This window comes from Penaeus japonicus, unplaced genomic scaffold (genome assembly GCF_977035675.1).
Source record: "Penaeus japonicus unplaced genomic scaffold, GWHDUDI00000001_assembly GWHDUDI00000030, whole genome shotgun sequence".
In the NCBI taxonomy this organism is placed as follows: Eukaryota; Metazoa; Arthropoda; class Malacostraca; order Decapoda; family Penaeidae; genus Penaeus; species Penaeus japonicus.
The window spans coordinates 13,999,900-14,007,256 of NW_028234432.1; the positions used below are offsets into that span (position 1 = coordinate 13,999,900).

The 7,357-nt window shown below is 41.9% G+C and overlaps 1 protein-coding gene across 1 annotated transcript in view; it reads left to right on the top strand.

Annotated features, from left to right (window-relative positions):
* Positions 1-7,357, top strand: part of Arfrp1 (ADP-ribosylation factor related protein 1) — a 125,117-nt gene that overhangs the window by 23,906 nt on the left and 93,854 nt on the right. The window lies entirely within an intron of this gene.

Here is a 7,357-nt window from a genome sequence, read left to right on the forward strand (position 1 = left end):
TATATATATATATATATATATATATATATATATATATATATATATAAAATTTCATGTTTGCCCCTCCCCACTTTTTTAATATATTTGTCGAGGCTGCTAGGTAGTTTCAGTACAGTTTGGGAAGTACATGGAATAGTGTTGCATAAAACCAGAATCTGCAATATTTGCAATATGTGAAGGTGTTGGGGATAAGACTAAGATTGCCTGCTCTTTTTTATATGTTGTACAAATCTTCTTTTGTTAGAATATTGAATCAATTTTCTCGCCTTAGTCACGTGATCTCAAAAAAGTACGTATGCAATAACCTCCCGTTATATAAAATAGGTAAAAAGATGTGCTTGGTTGTTTTTATTATTATTTTTATTATATATAGTGATTGAAAGTGATGATCATACATTTTTTATTTGCATTATTGTTGTTGTTACAGTTGACTTGGAAACAAAATCACACACGAAAAAAAGACATGAGGAAAGTTAATCATATTTAGCAAGTCAAAAATTGCAAATGGAGTGACTTAAGGTGACACATTTCCCAAAAAAGTGCATATATATTCAGATTTCCTTCTTTTTTTTAAATAGACGCGCATTTCGGCAAGGATTTTTTTTTATCATAATGGGCATGCTCTAGTATTGGTCTTTTTTTTCCTCCATGAGTAGAATTTTTCTTGTTTATTTGATTTTTTTTTTAGGAAGCCGCGGGTTGAGGGGAAAAAGAAAACTTTTTTTGTGGCATTGTTGAGACCGGACCAGAGAGTATCAGAGGCCAATAGTTTAGTGTTTTTTTTTTTTCAATGTTTCTCTCCAGTTCCCATTTCTTTTCATTATATTTCGATTATTATTTTCCGCCCTTTTCTATAGCTTGTCCATCAATTTCGCTCGAACAACTTACTAACTTGACAAATCCGTCCATGGTTCTGATGGATAGAAAAAAAATATATATGTATATGTATATTGGCATTATCATACACGTCCCTTCATTATTCCATCTTTTTTTTTCTTAATCTTTTAAATTCTCGATCGTTAATTAAAGATCTCATTAATGGCCACTAATGATACTTATTTACAAGGGATCCGTGTCATACGAAAGACAATAACCTCCCCCCCCCCCTAGTTATATGGCATCGACACTTGACCATTTTGAGTATGCAAAAGCCCTGTTTCAATTTTTTTTTTCTAATGTATCTTTAACTTCCTAAAAGACACTTGCCTCCTAAGTGGTCGCATTGTCACTAAGTCTTCCACTTTATATGGCTTCCACTTTTTTTTTGTATTTCTAGAAGTGATATATATATATGTACATTTCAAAAGATAATTATGTATATCATTTTTTAAATTTGGACTGATAATGGTGGTGCTGGCTCTTGTATCCGGTGGCCACTTAGGCAAAGAGGCAAGACGTTATAATTTGCTCTTTAGTTCCAACGAAATCAAGCTTGAAAGAAAAGCTAACGATAGAAAATCACTTTTCTTTTGATCGTGTCTTTGATAGTTTGCCCCTCCCCCTCCCCCACCCCCTTCCTTCCTCCCTCCCCCCCTCTTTTTTTTCCTAAAGTTTGAGGACTTTTTTCCTCCCCTCCCTCCCCTCCCCTTCCCCCTTCCCTATTTCTTTTTTATATCAGTTTTGTTGCAATATTTTTTATGATCTGTCGACGAGTGCAGTTTTTTCTAATGATGGCGTAGGTGATCCTGACGTAATGTTAAATCTTTTTTTGTTATTATTATTATTTTTATTATTATTATTATTATTATTATTATTATTATTACAGGTTTATGGTGCTTATCCTGGGCTGGGGTGGTGGAATTCAATGCTTATAATTGCTTTAATTGTACATGTTATGAGTATATATTTTTTTTCATTTTTGTTCTGGGTCACGTCTTATATATATATAAATATATATAGACATTTTTGGTATGTTTCATGTATTCATATGTATGTAATTTTTTCCCTTATTTTTGGTGGGGTTTTTTGGTTAGGAGTTTTTTCTTTTTTTTTCTTTTTTTTTATACATATATATACGACATTAGTTTCCATTTTTGAAAATTATTTGAATTGATTTGCTCCTGCTGTTTGGCTTGATTTTAAGGAATCCTTTGGACTTGCGTAGTGGGCGTAAGTCCTTGGGGAATTCCTTCACTTTCGGCCAGTGGGTGAGCACCTGACCTGCCTGCTTGTCACTTGACACAACAAACAACAACAACAACAACGACGACGACAAAAATAAGGATTGTTTTTTAAAAAGCTGCCCCTGTTTCGCTTATTTTGAAATATGGATGGCGAGCATCCCCCCCACACACCCCCACCCCTTCCCTCCCTCCCTCCCCTCCTCCTCCCCCCCTTCTCCCTCTCCTCCTCCTCCCCCCTTCTCCCTCTCCTCCTCCTCCTCCTCCCCCCTTCTCCCTCTCCTCCTCCTCCTCCTTTCCTCCCCCTCCTCCTCCTCCTTTCCTCCCCATTCCCCAACCTCATCCCTGCTTTCCCTCCTCCCGTACTCCTCCCTTCCCCCCTCCCCTCTTTCTTATTCCCTTCCCCCTCTCCACCCCCCCTCCACCCCCACCCCCTCCCCGCGGGCCCCGGGCTTTTGATTGGTTGACTCAACCAACCCCACGTCCTGTAAACAACACAATATATGAATTGTAAATGTAAAAAAAATAGAATTGGAATAGTTTTTAAAAAAAATGTATCGACCCCATCGCTATATTTATTAATAAAGATGTATCATTTTAAGCATTTTTTTGAATTTCATTATTGTTATTATTATTATGATTATTGTTAATATTGTCATTATTTTTATTATATTATTATTATTATATTATCATCATTATTATTTATATTCCTGCTGCTACTACTATTTTACTATTATGATTATTACCATTTCCCGTGTTTATGATCATTATTATTTATAAGAAGAGAAAACTGAAATGAATTGTGATAGTAAGCTTGTGAGTGAGTGGTTGGCGGTTGAGCAGACGTGGAGGTCACGGTCCCAAACTCGGGGTCATCAGGCCGTCTTTCCTAAGGGCGCAAGGCCTCCTTAAGGGCGTCTCCTGCCCTCTCCCTCCCTCTCTCTAACTCCCCCTTCTCCGTACTCTCCCTCCTTCCCTCCCTCCCTTGCTTGCTTGCCTGGTAGGGGGTAGGGAGTAGGGAGGGGGGAGTGGCGGACGTGGGTCTTTAGGGATTCCGCAGGGAAGGACTTTGCCTTCCTGTATTTTTTTTTTCCTTTATTTTATAAATGAAAGGAATGGAGGATGGGGAAAGAGACGTGGAAGAGGGAGAGAGACGGGAGACGCCGCTTGTGCTGTGCAAAGGCTTTGTGCGCCCGGGTTTTTTTGTTTTTTTGTTTTTGTTTTTTTTTATTACATTCAGAAAGGAAGAGTGCATCTCAAGCACAGTATATTTCCATTGTGCACCGCCGTATTTTTTTTATATTATTTTTTTCTAACTCTCCAAGTGTGTGAAAAAGTTTTACTTTTAATTTAAATGATGCATTTATAGAGCCTCTGTTTTTTTTTTAGCCGTAGCATTGTTTCGTGCTTAGCTGTTAAGGTTTTTATGTGGCTGTAAAACAGTCGGTATGTATGAGGAAGCAAAACTATGGTGTCGCCACAGAGCTTTCTGGACCGCTGGGTTGTCGCCTGCCCCCCTGCCTCCCACAGGCGTCAGCGGCCCACCGTAGTTGTAAATCGTAATCCCTTTGTTGCCCAGACAATCCCATGTTTTATTATGATTATGATTATTATTGAGTTATTATTATTATCATTTATTATTATTATTATTATTATTATTATTATTATTATTTACTAGTGCATCAGCATATTCCAGTATACTCCCCTTTTGCTCTGTATTTATACCTAGCTACTCCCGGGGCTTGTCTCTAGCGCAGATGTTGATGCTGAGTCTTTTCTGTAGGGCCAATTTTTTATTGTTTTTAATTAGAAAGAAAACATGATTATTCAAGTGATGAATATTGTGGTCATGACGTGACTGTGGTGTACTGTAGAAAGAGTATATTTGATCAGAGATGGCAAGAGAATTTTGTTATAAACATGACGCGCACAAACTTTACCAAGATTTTTATTTACAACCACTACTTTTTGAACTCCCTATATATATATGAATAAATATATATACACATACAAACCAACCAATGGTGTCTTAAGTGTTGCAGCACAATCAACGAGGTGGTGTGTTACAACAGCACCCCCCCCCCCCTCAGCTGTCTATACATTGATAAGGCTTAACGACGGTGCTGCAAGTGCAATAAGCTAGGATGCAAGAGAGGAACACACCAGGTAGCATATGGCTTTATCCAGCTTTGCCATTTAAGCTTGCAACCCCATCTCTGTAGGAAGTAAGGACTCAAACCTGATGCAATGTTGGTGATGATGATGATGATGGTGATGATGATGTATGTATGTACTGTAACACTAAGGTGTATAACTGATGCTATCCAGAATTCTGAAACGGAACTTAATGAATAAAAAAGATTGATAAACTATTCAAATAACAAAAACTTGAATGAATAGCAGGTCATTTTGCGAGAGACTATCATGTGTGTTGAGCAAATAGTTGAATGGAAAGAAATACTACGAACGAGTGTGTATACTCTCACCTTATGTATAGGCTCTCATCTTGCACTTCCTTTGCACGAAGGAGCCTCCTTTCCAACACAACACTCGAGTCTTGTTTGAGAATTCTGGGTTTTTCTCCTTTTTTTTCTTTCTTTTTTTTTGGCTTTACTCACCCGCCGACCGTTGCTGTTGTGCATATGCAGAATATTCCATAAGATGTGATTATCTCCTGTCATGTTACCCCCCTCCCCCCCCTTCCTCCTTCCTCCCTTCCCCTCCCTTCTTCATCCTTTCCCTCTTACTTTTCTCATTCACATGTCTAGTTATTCAAGTAGTATATAAGATTTTTTCCCTCGAGTTTCTAGATATATCAAAGGGGAATCTTCGCCCCCTCCCCCCTCTCCCATTCCCCTCCCTATACGTTTCGCGGAACTTTGGAAACAAAGTACGTGACGTTACGCGATTGGCAACGACTCTTTCCTCTCGCGCAAGAAGACCTGAGACTGTGACAATGTGAGAGCAAGAGTTATTTTGCAAAGTTGCAGAGAGAGAGAGCGCGTCCGTGTTGCTACTCCTTGCTCATCTTGCACACATTGCACATTCGCGAGACCATGAGCAACCGTGCCGAGTCATGGCTGAGAGAGACTATGCGACGCGAGGGCACGAGATTTTTAAGCATCCGGCGGTATCTGGTAATAAGTGGGGAATACATATGAAGCTTCTTTAATAACAATAATGACAAGAACATTTCAAAAAGAGCTACTTCCTCTCGTTCGCGTTTTAAGAGCAACCCATTGGAGCTTTGCATTGCCGCAGACACAAAACCCGTCCATTCTGCACGTTTCATTTCGTCCGTCAATAAAATAAAATAAAATGAGATAAAACGTTTCAGCAAAGCCAGTCCGTCGCGAGCAGGTGAAAAAGCCCGCCCGCCGAAGGGTATCCTGCTATATGGGTTGTCTGCCCAGCTCCCAGCCGCGCAAAATGGCCTCTACCTGTGGACCACACAAGGCTTGTTGTCGGGCACGGAGAGGGAGAGCGAGAGTCGTGCGCGAACCCCCGCCCTTGTGCTATGGTAGTGTCCAGGGGCATCGGTGGGGAATCTCTTGCAAAAGGGCAACGGGAGAGAGAGAGAGAAAGAGGGAAAAGAAGATAAAGGACGGTGATGATCCCGCAAAGGCTAATCTCCTCCGCCTTTTCTCGCAGTTGTAAACAACTGCTTGAGGGCGGAGAGAGAGAGAGAAAAGAGGGAGAAAAAAAAAAAATAAATAAACGTCGGGAGAGACGAGTGAGAGAGAGCGAATGCACAACTGCAAAAGGTGTGCACGCTTGTGTGTGTGTTTGTACGTAGGTGCGTTTGCGTGTGTGCAAGGTAAAAGGGTTAATCCGCCACCGAGAGCTCAAGGACACATCCGGCAGCTGACGGGCGGTAGACATCCCTCAGGGCACCCCTAAGGACCTGACCGACCGCTCGCTCGCTCGCTTCAGGTCAAGGGTCAACAACAACAACGAGAGAGGGTGTATCCGTGCGTGCGTGCGCTCGTTAACCTCGAAATTGAACCCCCACGAAAATTGAGTTAAAAGCCAAAATCGATGTCTGTGACGGGCCCTAACAGTACTCTTGTTTCGTGATGACGCCGATGGCCGTTTCGTTACGTCGCTCTTGTAATTAATTCTCACTCTGTTCCATCTGCTCGTGCAGCGCGTGGTCATCGTTTAGAAACCGCGATGACATTACATATTTGCTTTTTTTTATTTATCTGTATCTCCTTCACTGTAACCATCAGCCCTATCTATAAAGAGAAGTGGCGGAAAAAAACACAATTAATTATTGGCGGAAAAAAGTTAATAACTCTGTGTGCCCTCCCGTACACACCTGTGGTTGCGTGTCACCAAAATTCCCTCTTAAACGTTTGCTCTTAGCATTGAGAATTCTCTTGCTTCTTGTCTAACCTCAACGCTTCATATTTTCATTACAAACCGCCCGTGGCTGCTTATCTCAAAAATCAATACTTTTTTTATCGTTCGGAGCGGAATGAGAGGATAAAACAAGAGATATAATTAAGGTAGCTGGTTACCTTGTTTGCGTTTTAACCTAGGGCCGGTGCGCGTCAGGCGGCGAACGAGTGAAATGGCGGAGGGAGACGGCCCACCCGGCGACGCTCTTTTCACAGCTCATGGATCGGTTTCACGCTGCTTAGACCCGTACGATGTTCATTAGTTCCTTGAAATATTCGATTCGCCTTTATCCATAGGCTCAGAGCTATGCAGATACCATACTTTTCTTTGCGTATTTTATAAAAGATCAAATTGTACATCAATGTATGAACATGAATCCGGACGAAGATGTCGGCGTTTTTCTAAGCATCGGGACACTGTGAACGAATCCGCGGTTTCGCCTGAACGATCCTACGCGAACGCCCTCTCCCTCCCTCCCTCCCCATCCCCATCCCCATCCCCATCCCCGACACCGCCCGCCCACCCGACCGCCCACCACAGAAACGTAACACTTCGTAATCTCTCCTACACCTGCATGTCGGCGGAGGAAGGGCCCGCCCATCGTCTACGTCATCGAGAGCAGCTGTAGCAATATCTTCTCTCCCCCTTCTCCTTGCCCGCTCCTGCCCCTTCCCTTTCCTTTGCCCCCTGCCCCTTGCCCCTTGGCCATGCCCCTGCCCCTGTCCCTGTCTTGCCCACCATCTGGGTCCTCCAAAACGACAGCTGAGGTGCAAATAAGAAGGGAAAGGAAAGGTACCTTGTATATGCACATGCGTGTGTGTGTATATGTGTAT